Here is a 10248-nt window from a genome sequence, read left to right as displayed (position 1 = left end):
GCATGGCTCTACAGCGCCCCCCAAAGTGTGAAAATATTCACAATATTGCTACAGACTTCAGACTCGGTACACTGATGTATCGCCTCGTGACAAGAAAAAAAGCCTCTTGGACGAAAATTCCACGACGTACAGGAAGTCCGCCATTTTGAAAAAAACACGCCATGTTCCAATTTGCCCAGATAGCAAAATTATTATGGCCCACATTTGGGTCAAAACTGGCTTGCCATTTTGGTAAAGTTTTGGCACGGCACATGGCCCCATTTTGGCCCAAAATAGGAATGCCAAAATCAACCCTAATCCTGCCAAAAACCCACTATGGAACTCCAAAACATAGCCATAACTGCCCCCCCAAAACTCCCAAAATCCCACATTCAGCCAAAGATTAGCCAAAAGTTACCCAGAATGAAACCATAACTATGCCATATGGCTTATTCATTTATTTATTTATTTACATTATATCTTAACACTCTATGCTCATAAAGTTATATTGTGAAATTATAGGCTATGGTGTCTATTTGTAGAAAAAAAACTTGATTCAGTTTCACCACAATTGATTTTTATTATTAATAGTAATAAACATATAACATTAATAATGAATAAACATATATTTTTTTACTTATTCTTTTTATTAAACCTCACCACAAATAGAAAGCATCCTTTCCTCCCTCCTTCCCTATCTCCAGCCCAGTAAAACCAGCAGCTGTGATGTCTGCGTCCGTGGCAGCGGCGCAGGCAGGGTTTCTTCTCACAGCATCTGAAAGTCACACACAAACAAAGACAAAACAAACTGAATTACTCAATTTGTTATATAAGTAGCTACAACACCAATGACAAGTTAATAGTGAAAAGTGGAAGTAAACATAAGTAAATAAGCAAATTCATTTGGAGAGAAAAATGCACTGTAAGGAAAAAAGAACATCGGAGTGCAGGGCAGCAGTGAAACTATTACAGTGATGAAACTTACCAATGATAACCGCTTTCATCTTTGGCAAGGTCATTTTTCATGGCCCTCTTTAGAATCTGAAAAACTGTGTCTTTGAGGGTGGCACCCCCAACCAATCCAAGAGTTGTAGCCTAAGGAGAGCAATGGAAAATTACTATAATTATTTTTAAATCACATACATTATTGCATTACTTTACCTTAAAGAGCTCAAATGTACTCACCAATACTGTCTTTATTTGTGGACAGGCGTCCACAAATTCTTCTAAGGGCTCTTGTTTTGCCACTGAGTGCAAGCCATTACGCACTGAAAACAAAAGGGAAAACTAGGGGGCGCTGCTGAGCCATGTGGCTCAGCAGCGCCCCCTAGAATGAGATCTGAGGCCCCGTTTAACCTACAGACGCAAAAATTGGTACACACATGTATCACCTCTAGACGAGAAAAAAAAGTTTCTTGGGGGAATCCTCTAACACGCACAGGAAGTCGGACATTTGGAAAAAAACTTCACCATTTTGCATTTTTCACTCCCTGCACTTTTGTGAACTCCTCCTAGGGGATTTGTCCAATCCAGCTGAAAATTGGTGTGGATACTCTTAAGGCATTAGGGACCAAAAGTTATCAAAACCTCAGCACTTCATCATACCGTCTGGTTGTGGCGCCGCCACGAATTTGACCCTTCGCCAACGCACAGGAAACAGATGTTTTTATGCCTGTGTCTCCCACATACTTCATCCTATGTGGATGAAACTTTACAGTTATGCTGAACATCTGACTCTGCACAGATTGACATGCTGATATGCCACTTTCATGGCGCTGCCTACTGGCCAGAGAACCATACTTTTGTACATGTGTAGTTTGGTGTACTACTCTTTCCTGCAGACCACAACTCGTGCCAGTACCAGGAGAGAGGTTGTGGCACAATAGGGGAGGTGGCGGCTGCAAGGAGGGCCCGTCATCGCTGCTTAATTTTAATTACTATCAATCTACTATTACTATTTATGGACTGGAGATATATGATGTTTTTTCCTCTGTCTGTCTGTCTGACTGTCAGCAGGAAGACTCTCCCTTATGAGTCGGGTCCTGCCAAGGTTTTTCCTGTTAAAAGGGAGTTTTTCTTTGCCTGTTGCTCTTAAGGGGGTTCGGGCTCTGGGTCTCTGTGAAGAGCTTAGAGACAATTTCTGATTGTAAAATGCGCTGTATAAATAAAACTGAATTGAAAAATGGCTCCATGGTGCCCGCTAATGCGTACAGCACCTATGGCCAGTTTGTCGTGGGATCATGAAAATTGGCACACATACTATGACGCACAAAAAAGTCTCCTGGATCCCCCCTCCAAACCCAACAGGAAGTCCACCATTTTGAATTTTGTGGTTATTTTTGGCGATTTGCGACCCTCCTACAAAACTTTTCACACCTCACATACTTCATCCAATTGAGCTGAAATTCACTGTGTCCACTCAGGACACCATAGGGAATAGACACATTCAAAAACTCTTTCAAAAGTATTAAGGTGTGGCTGGGGCACAGCCTCAAATTTGACCCTTCACCATTACACAGGAAGTAACTGTACAAAATGCAGTTACAACAAATTACAGTACCAGCCACATGCTTCATCCAATGTGGACAAAATCTTACAGGACTGCTGTGCAACAGATTGATATGCTGATATGATGATACAGTCATAGCACCACCTACTGGCAGCAGGAAATGAGGATAGAAGAGGACACTGCGGTGGCCCCCGGGAACTGGAAGGGCTGTTGAGCTGGTGTGCTTATGACACCAAACAAAAAAATCTGAAGGAAAACAAAAGGTATAATGTCATTGTGTAGCATTTCACAGAGATGAAAGGGCAGGTTTTTACATTAGAAAACAAGACATCCAACAAGACACACGTGGCTCCAGTTTCCATCGGTGGGCAGAGTGTGGACATCGTGGAGGATTACAAATACCTGGGAGTAGTTTGGACAATAAACTTCACTGGACTAAAAACACTGAAGCCCTCTACAAGAAGGGCCAGAGCCTCTATTTTCTGAGGAGGCTCCGGTCCTTTAACATCTGTTGGACTATGCTGAGGATTTTTTTATGAGTCTGTGGTTGCCAGTGCCATTTTGTTTGCTGTTGTGTGATGGGGCAGCAGACTGAAAGCAGCGGACACAAACAGACTCAATAAACTGATCAGAAGATCCGGTGATGTGGTGGGGGTGGAGCTGGATTCCCTGACAGCAGTGTCAGACAGAAGGATGCTGTCTAAGCTGCAGGGGATCCTGGAGAACAGCTTCCATCCTCTCCACCATGTGCTGCTGAGGTGCAGGAGGACTTTCAGTGCTAGACAGACTAAATGCACCACTGAGCGCCACAGGAGGTCATTCCTTCCTGTGGCCATCAAACTGCACAACTCCTTCCTCTGAGACCAGACAATCTGATCTATAACACTGTCTTGTTAATTATATCCATATTGGATTTATCAGAATTGTAGACCCTTGAAGATTTTTTTACTGCACAGTTGTATTATACATGACTATCAGTTTTCACTTGCCTGGATTTAACTTGAATGTTCAATAAAATGTTTTATTTATTGTTTAATGGTTTTATTTTTATTCTACTTGTCACGACCTGGTGTTTAGTTCTGGTTTTGTTTCCTTGTTTTTTCTGTTTATCCTGTGTCCTGTTATCTTTGTTAGGTTGTTGTTCTGTCCCCTGGGTTTCTGTTTTTGTGATGTTGTCTTGTGCTTCCTGTTTTATTTTGATAGCCTTGTCCTCCTTGTGCATTGTCTTGTGTTTTACTACTTTAGTTTTTGCATTGTTTTTCTCCTCCTGGCTTTGAATAAAGGAGTTTTTGTTAGCTTTACCCGCTCTGTGCCTCTGCATTCGTGTCCTCCCCCCAACGAACCCTGACACTACTCTTACTATTTTACCTGATTTTATTTTATATTTCTAAACTGTTTTTTTAGTATACATGAAGCACCTGGAATTCAAGCAATTTCCCCCTGGGATCAATAAAGTATTTCTGATTCTGAATATCTCCTATTAAGAAATTATATTACATTATTATTCTTATATTACAACAACAAAAATAAAATACAAACAAAAACACAGGAAGATTACACATCTATCCCAAGTGTTCGTAGACGTTCATGAAAACACTAAATGAGGAAATATATTGCAGCTGTCCAACAGTCTGTCTGACAACTCATTCAACAAGCTACATGTGTAAGAATAAATGGATAAAAGAAGGTGAGCTCACAGTTACCAGGTGAGGGATGGGAAGGTATCTGTATGTTTCAGTGAAAGAGCACAAAAAACAGACCAGCCAGGTGACATCAATCCCTCAGTAAGGTAGGAGGAGCCAACCTGGAAAGAAGCAGAAACAGGCAAAGCAACCAGCAGGCCCAGGGCTGTCACTGCTCGTATCAGTGACACTCCAGTGATGGCAGCCGAGTCACAAGCCATTACCATTTCTTCTGGGAATGTTATAATGTACACAACTAGTACCAGGAAACACATGAGTCATTACAGTCCATCTCTGAGGCAAAGCAAGTGGCTCTGATCCTCTTTGAAAAAGAACCTCTGTAACACATTGGCATCAAAATATGATGTTATTGTTGTGTATTAGCTGTCTTTGGGTTTTTCATGTTTCATGTGTTTGTTGCACACTGGTGAAATATTTGGTGCAACAAGAAACTCGTAACATAATACTGTGTTTCATTTAAACTCAACTTTCTGCTTTAATTATTGTAAAACATTTTTGGTCCACAGTAATTTGATTGTAAAAGGTGCTACACAAATAAAAATGTTATTTAGAGAAGTAGAAGGAGCCAGCTGAAAAAGTATCATAAATAGACATTTCCAGAAGAGTCACTTCATTTACAAGCAAATTCTACTGTAGCATTTAATGTGGCCACATTCTTCATCATTATAACCAACTGACCTGTTAGCACAGCAGCCATTCACCCAATGACAGGCAGCTTTCATCCGACAGCTTCAACCGAACTTCCGTTGCGTGCCTTCATTTACCACTTAAATATTAGGTTTTCCTTGAGTTTATGGGCTGTAGGCCTGTGCAAAAATGAGTACAAAGAGAGACGCTTCCTCAAATTTCTCTTGACCATTTTTCGTTCATATTTTTTGGGGGGAAATTAAGTCATGTTGGTTCTGTGCAAAGGAAAAAGTATAATTCTGTGGTTGAATGAATTAATTTTGACCTTCTGAAGAAAAGACAGCTTGTCAACTTAATGCATGTTTGTTCCTCTCTCTCTCCTTCATCCTCTCTGTCCTGTCTACCTCTTCTTCTCCTCTCTCTCGTGTTGATGAAGATTCTCAGTCATCCAAGTCATCATACGTAGAGAAGATTGAAGCAAGGCGTCTGGAGTTGTAGAGTCTCCTCTCTGTCCTGTCTACCTCTTCTTCTCCTCCTTCAACCAGCCGGCTATTGTCAGAAAGGTTTAACCGGGTAAAGTGAAACATATCCATCAATCCCCTGAACCCGCTTTGTCCTGCAGTGCAGGGTCACAGGGAGCTGGAGCCCAACCAATTTAACCAATTAAAACTGGTAACTTAGCTTACCATACCATACCAAGTGATGATAGATTGAATAGCATTTAAATGTTTATTTACTCTACTAGATTCAATTGTCAATCAAACTAACATGCTTGCATTGGGCACTGTGGGAGAAAACTGGAGAACCCGGAGTGTGAGAGTATGAAAAGAGTGAAACTCACCACACATGGCCCCATGGACTGCTGGTGTCTCTGTCTTGGTATGTGATGTTTGAGGAGCTTCCTCTGAGTGGGCAGAGTGGACACCCTTCTCATCCTCTTAATGGCTGGAGAGGATGGGATGGAGACGTATTCTCACTCCTCTCACTGAATGGACTGCTTTGGTGCTGTATGAAACATTATCAGCATAAAGTCAGAGCTGTTAGCTTTAGCAGTTCAGCACTGGTCCTACTGAGGGAATTACTTACACAGCCCATTGACACACAGGTCACCACTCTTCTCCAGCTGGACCTGTGGTCATCCATCTGGTCTTCTCTTTTCAAGGAAATCCTGAATCTTTTCAGCTGCTAAAAATCCACCTGTTAGAGAAGATAGATAATTAGGTAATTACAAAAACACAAAAATCTTCATCGTCATCTTCAACCCATCTTCAAAGGGTTCATGGCAAAATCAAAAGCAAGACAAGCTTTAACAAGCTTTAAGCTGAAGCGAAGGCTGGCAAGGCGTAGGCACGAGAGGCACGCGACACAAGACCACATGAATCCAAAATACACTGACCCCGTGAGGGGAAGACACACAAGATATACAGAGGAGCAGGGAAGACAACAAAGCACAGGCGAGATACATTAGGAAGGAGCATTTGATCACCGGGAGGAGGAGGGAGCATATGAGGAAGGGGAAGTCAAGACACCTGAAACGAGAGGAGGTTCAGTGATTTCAAAATAAAACTGGAAACAAACACAAAAACAGGAAATAAAGCATGGACTAAGGCAAAACAACAAAACAACAGTACCCCCACCCCAGGTTTGTCCTCTCAGTCTGACCGTTGGTCTAAGGGGGGAACCCTGAGGAGAGGCTGACGGTGGCCCTGAAGGCAGCACAGAAGGCCCGCCAGACCTGAGAGATGAACTGGGGCCCGCGGTCAGAGGCAATGTCACTTGGGATGCCGTGGAGGCGGAAGACATGTTTATTGAGTAACATGGCAGTTTCAGAGGCAGTAGGTAACTTGGACAGAGCTATGAAGTGTGCTGCTTTAGAAAAACTACTACTGGAGGACCTTAGAGTGGGTGCTGCAGTTAATATACAGTTTATTAGGAGGGTCCCCGCCTGGATCTGGATCCGTAGCCTGGGCCTCCCGGACCTCGTTGGCCAGCGCCATGACAGTGCACCCAGGATGCAGGAGGGGGGCACGATGGACTCTGGTTCCAGAGGAGAGTCAATTGACTCGTGGAGTCTAGAGAGGGCGTCAGGTTTGACATTCTTTGAGCCAAGGCGGTAAGAAATAGTGAAATTAAAGCGGTAAAAAAAGAGCCCACCACACCTGCCTCAAATTCAGCTGCTTCACAGTCTGGATGTGAGTTTTATGCTCTGTCCAGACTACGTAGGGGTGTTCAGCCCCCTCCAACTAGCAACGCTATTTCTCCATAGCTTATATTATGGCGAGGAGTTCTTTATTGCCTACAGTAGTAGGCACAAGGGTGCACCTTACTTTCTTTACCGGATTTCTGTAAAAGCACCGCCCCTACCCCATAATTTGAGGATTCAACCTCAAAAATGAACTACACTCAACAAAAATATAAACGCAACACTTTTGTTTTTGCTCCCATGTTTCATGAGATGGACTTGAAGATCTAAACTTCATTCCAGATACACAATATTACCATTCCTCTCAAACATTGTTCACAAATCTGTCTAAATGTGTGATAGTGAGCACTTCTGCTTTGCTGAGATAATCCATCCCACCTCACAGGTGTGCCACATCAAGATGCTGATCTGACATCATGATTAGTGCATAGGTGTACCTTAAACTGCCCACAATAAAAGGCCACCCTGAAATGTGCATTTTGTTTCTGCTTTATTGGCGGTCTGGGGACTCAGTGGAACCAGTCAGTATCTGGTGTGACCACCATTTGCCTCATGCAGTGCAACACATCTTCTTCGCATAGAGTTTATCAGATTGTCTATTGTGGCCTGTGGAATGTTGGTCCACTCCTCTGCAATGGCTGTGCGAAGTTGCTGGATATTAGTGGGAACTGGTGCACGCTGTCGTATACGCCGGTTGGATGTACTGCCATATTCTCTGAAACGCCTTTGGAGACGGCTTATGGTGGAGAAATGAACATTCAATGCACGAGCAACAGATCTGGTTGACATTCCTGCTGTCAGCATGCCAATTGCACGCTCCCTCAATGCTTGTGGCATCTGTGGCATTTTGCTGTGAGACAAAACTGCACATTTCAGGGTGGCCTTTTATTGTGGGCAGTTTGAGGTACACCTGTGCACTAATCATGATGTCAGATCAGCATCTTGATGTGGCACACCTGTGAGGTGGGATGGATTATCTCAGCAAAGCAGAAGTGCTCACTATCACACATTTAGACAGATTTGTGAACAATGTTTGAGAGGAATGGTAATATTGTGTATCTGGAATGAAGTTTAGATCTTCAAGTCCATCTCATGAAACATGGGAGCAAAAACAAAAGTGTTGCGTTTATATTTTTGTTGAGTGTAGTTTGGAGGGGTCCGGCTGAATCAAGACAGGTGCGGAGTAAAACAGAGACTTGAGCCGGTGGAAGGGAAACAAAAGGGGTTGGTGAGACCCGTCAGGGGAGCCGCCACCGAGCTGTAGCCCTGGATGAACCGCCTGGAAGTTCGCAAAACCTAAGAATTGTTGGAGCTGTCTGCGGTTTGATGGCGTCTGCCACTCCAGCATGGCTTTAACTTTCCCGGGTCAGGTCTCACCTCCTCTCCCGCCACCACGAAACCTAGAAAGGAAACAGAAGAAGAGTGAAACTCACACTTGCCAGCCTTCACAAACAGCTTATCATTCAAACAGACAACCCCAAACGATACAGGAAATCACGTAGATGTCATTGACAAGGTTCTGAAATACAGCAGGTGCATTGGTGAGCCCAAAAAGCATAACAAGATATCCAAAATGTCCTAAATGGGTGTTAAAGGCAGTCTTCCACTCGTCACCTTGGCAGATATGCACCAGGTGGTAGGCGTTGCGAAGGTCGAGTTTTGGGCCTGCTGAAGAGTCTCAAAGGCAGAGTTCATAAGTGTTCCTGACAGTCATTCGGTTCAGTTCACGAAAGTCAATGCAAGGTCTGAGTGTTCCATCCTTCTTCCCCACAAAAAAAACGTTCCCCCACAGGGGAAAAGGATGGTCGAATGATACCCGAGGCTAGAGAGTCCAAAATGTACTGCTCCATTGCCTCCCACTCAGGTCGGGCAACAAGGCCCTGGGCAGGAGGTAAATGGGGCAGTCATATGGACGATGAGGTGGCAGGGAGAGAGCCCTGTCCTTGCTAAAGACAGCAGCTAGGTCGTGATATTTGGGGGGCACCAGACACAGGTCAGATGAGGGCTGCGTTTCTGCTGGGCCAGGAGGGTCACGGATGGGGTGCTGAGATGAGCGCAGACAGGTGGCGGGATCACTTAGTTAAACAGCTGGAGGGCCAATCAATAATCGGGTTGTGCATGACTAGCCAGGGGTGACCAAGTACAATAGGGTTCTGAGGTGAAGAAAAAATAAAGAATTTAGTGAATTCATGGTGATTTCCAGATACTACCAAATAAACAGGTTCGGAAAGTAATTTAACAGTGGAAAATAAATGGCCATTACATGAAGTGACGGGAACTGAATTATCCAGGGGAGTCATTTGAATGCCCACCTGTCTGGCCAGCTGAAAGTCGAGGAGATTTTGTTCAGAGCCTGAAAGCTAAACTAAAGCTTCAGTGGGGAGAGAGCCTCCCTTAAACAGGATAGATGATTCGAGGATACAAGAACCGGATTTTTCTTGTGCTTGCACAAGAAATGCCAGCACAAGTTTGGGATTGTTCAGGAGGTTGCAAGACCCAGTAACACAAGAGAGGCAATTGTGTTGATAATGAATTCATAATACATACATATACTCAATCATTTATTGGAAGTACACTGTAATGTTAAGCAGTGGTGCTTCAACAGAGCCCATACAGGACACATGATTATGTTGCTCTTAAAACATTAGGAGAGCTAGCTAAGCTTTGCTGGCTAGCTGTAACCTGTGGCTGTAACACAGCTACACTGCATCGGTTTAAGGTTGGTTTACAAGATAAGAAGACGTGATCATTTAAAAACAACAAGCTATTAATATAGCTTATTAGCAGTATTTCAAAATCACACCACAATTATCATAACCACAACACAGCCAGGTTCATAGTAAACCTTTCACATGTTTAATGACATCATTTTAAACACAGATTACTTACCATGATATTTATTTTAGCTGCACAATGTACAGCAAGTGCCAATTACATCCAAACACCACTACACACATATGGCTCTGACAGGCCTAAATGTTTTACTTTACATTTTTTTACAGTCATTGGTTCCTGATACTGAGACCAAAACATGATTGACATGATAAAGACCATTGTAATTCAAGCTTCAAGCTGTGATCAGCTGAGGAGAGAGACACTGTACTCCTGCTTCAACTGGGCCTTCTCTAAAATATACACTTCGTCGCCCAATTCCAGGAACACATCAGGTTGAACTGTCTGAACTATCATCCATGAACATAATCACACATGAGAAGGTGCTGACCTGT

This window comes from Parambassis ranga, chromosome 1 (assembly GCF_900634625.1).
Source record: "Parambassis ranga chromosome 1, fParRan2.1, whole genome shotgun sequence".
NCBI lineage: Eukaryota > Metazoa > Chordata > Actinopteri > Ambassidae > Parambassis > Parambassis ranga.
The sequence above is the reverse complement of the archived record's forward strand: the minus strand, read 5'-3'. Positions refer to the sequence as shown.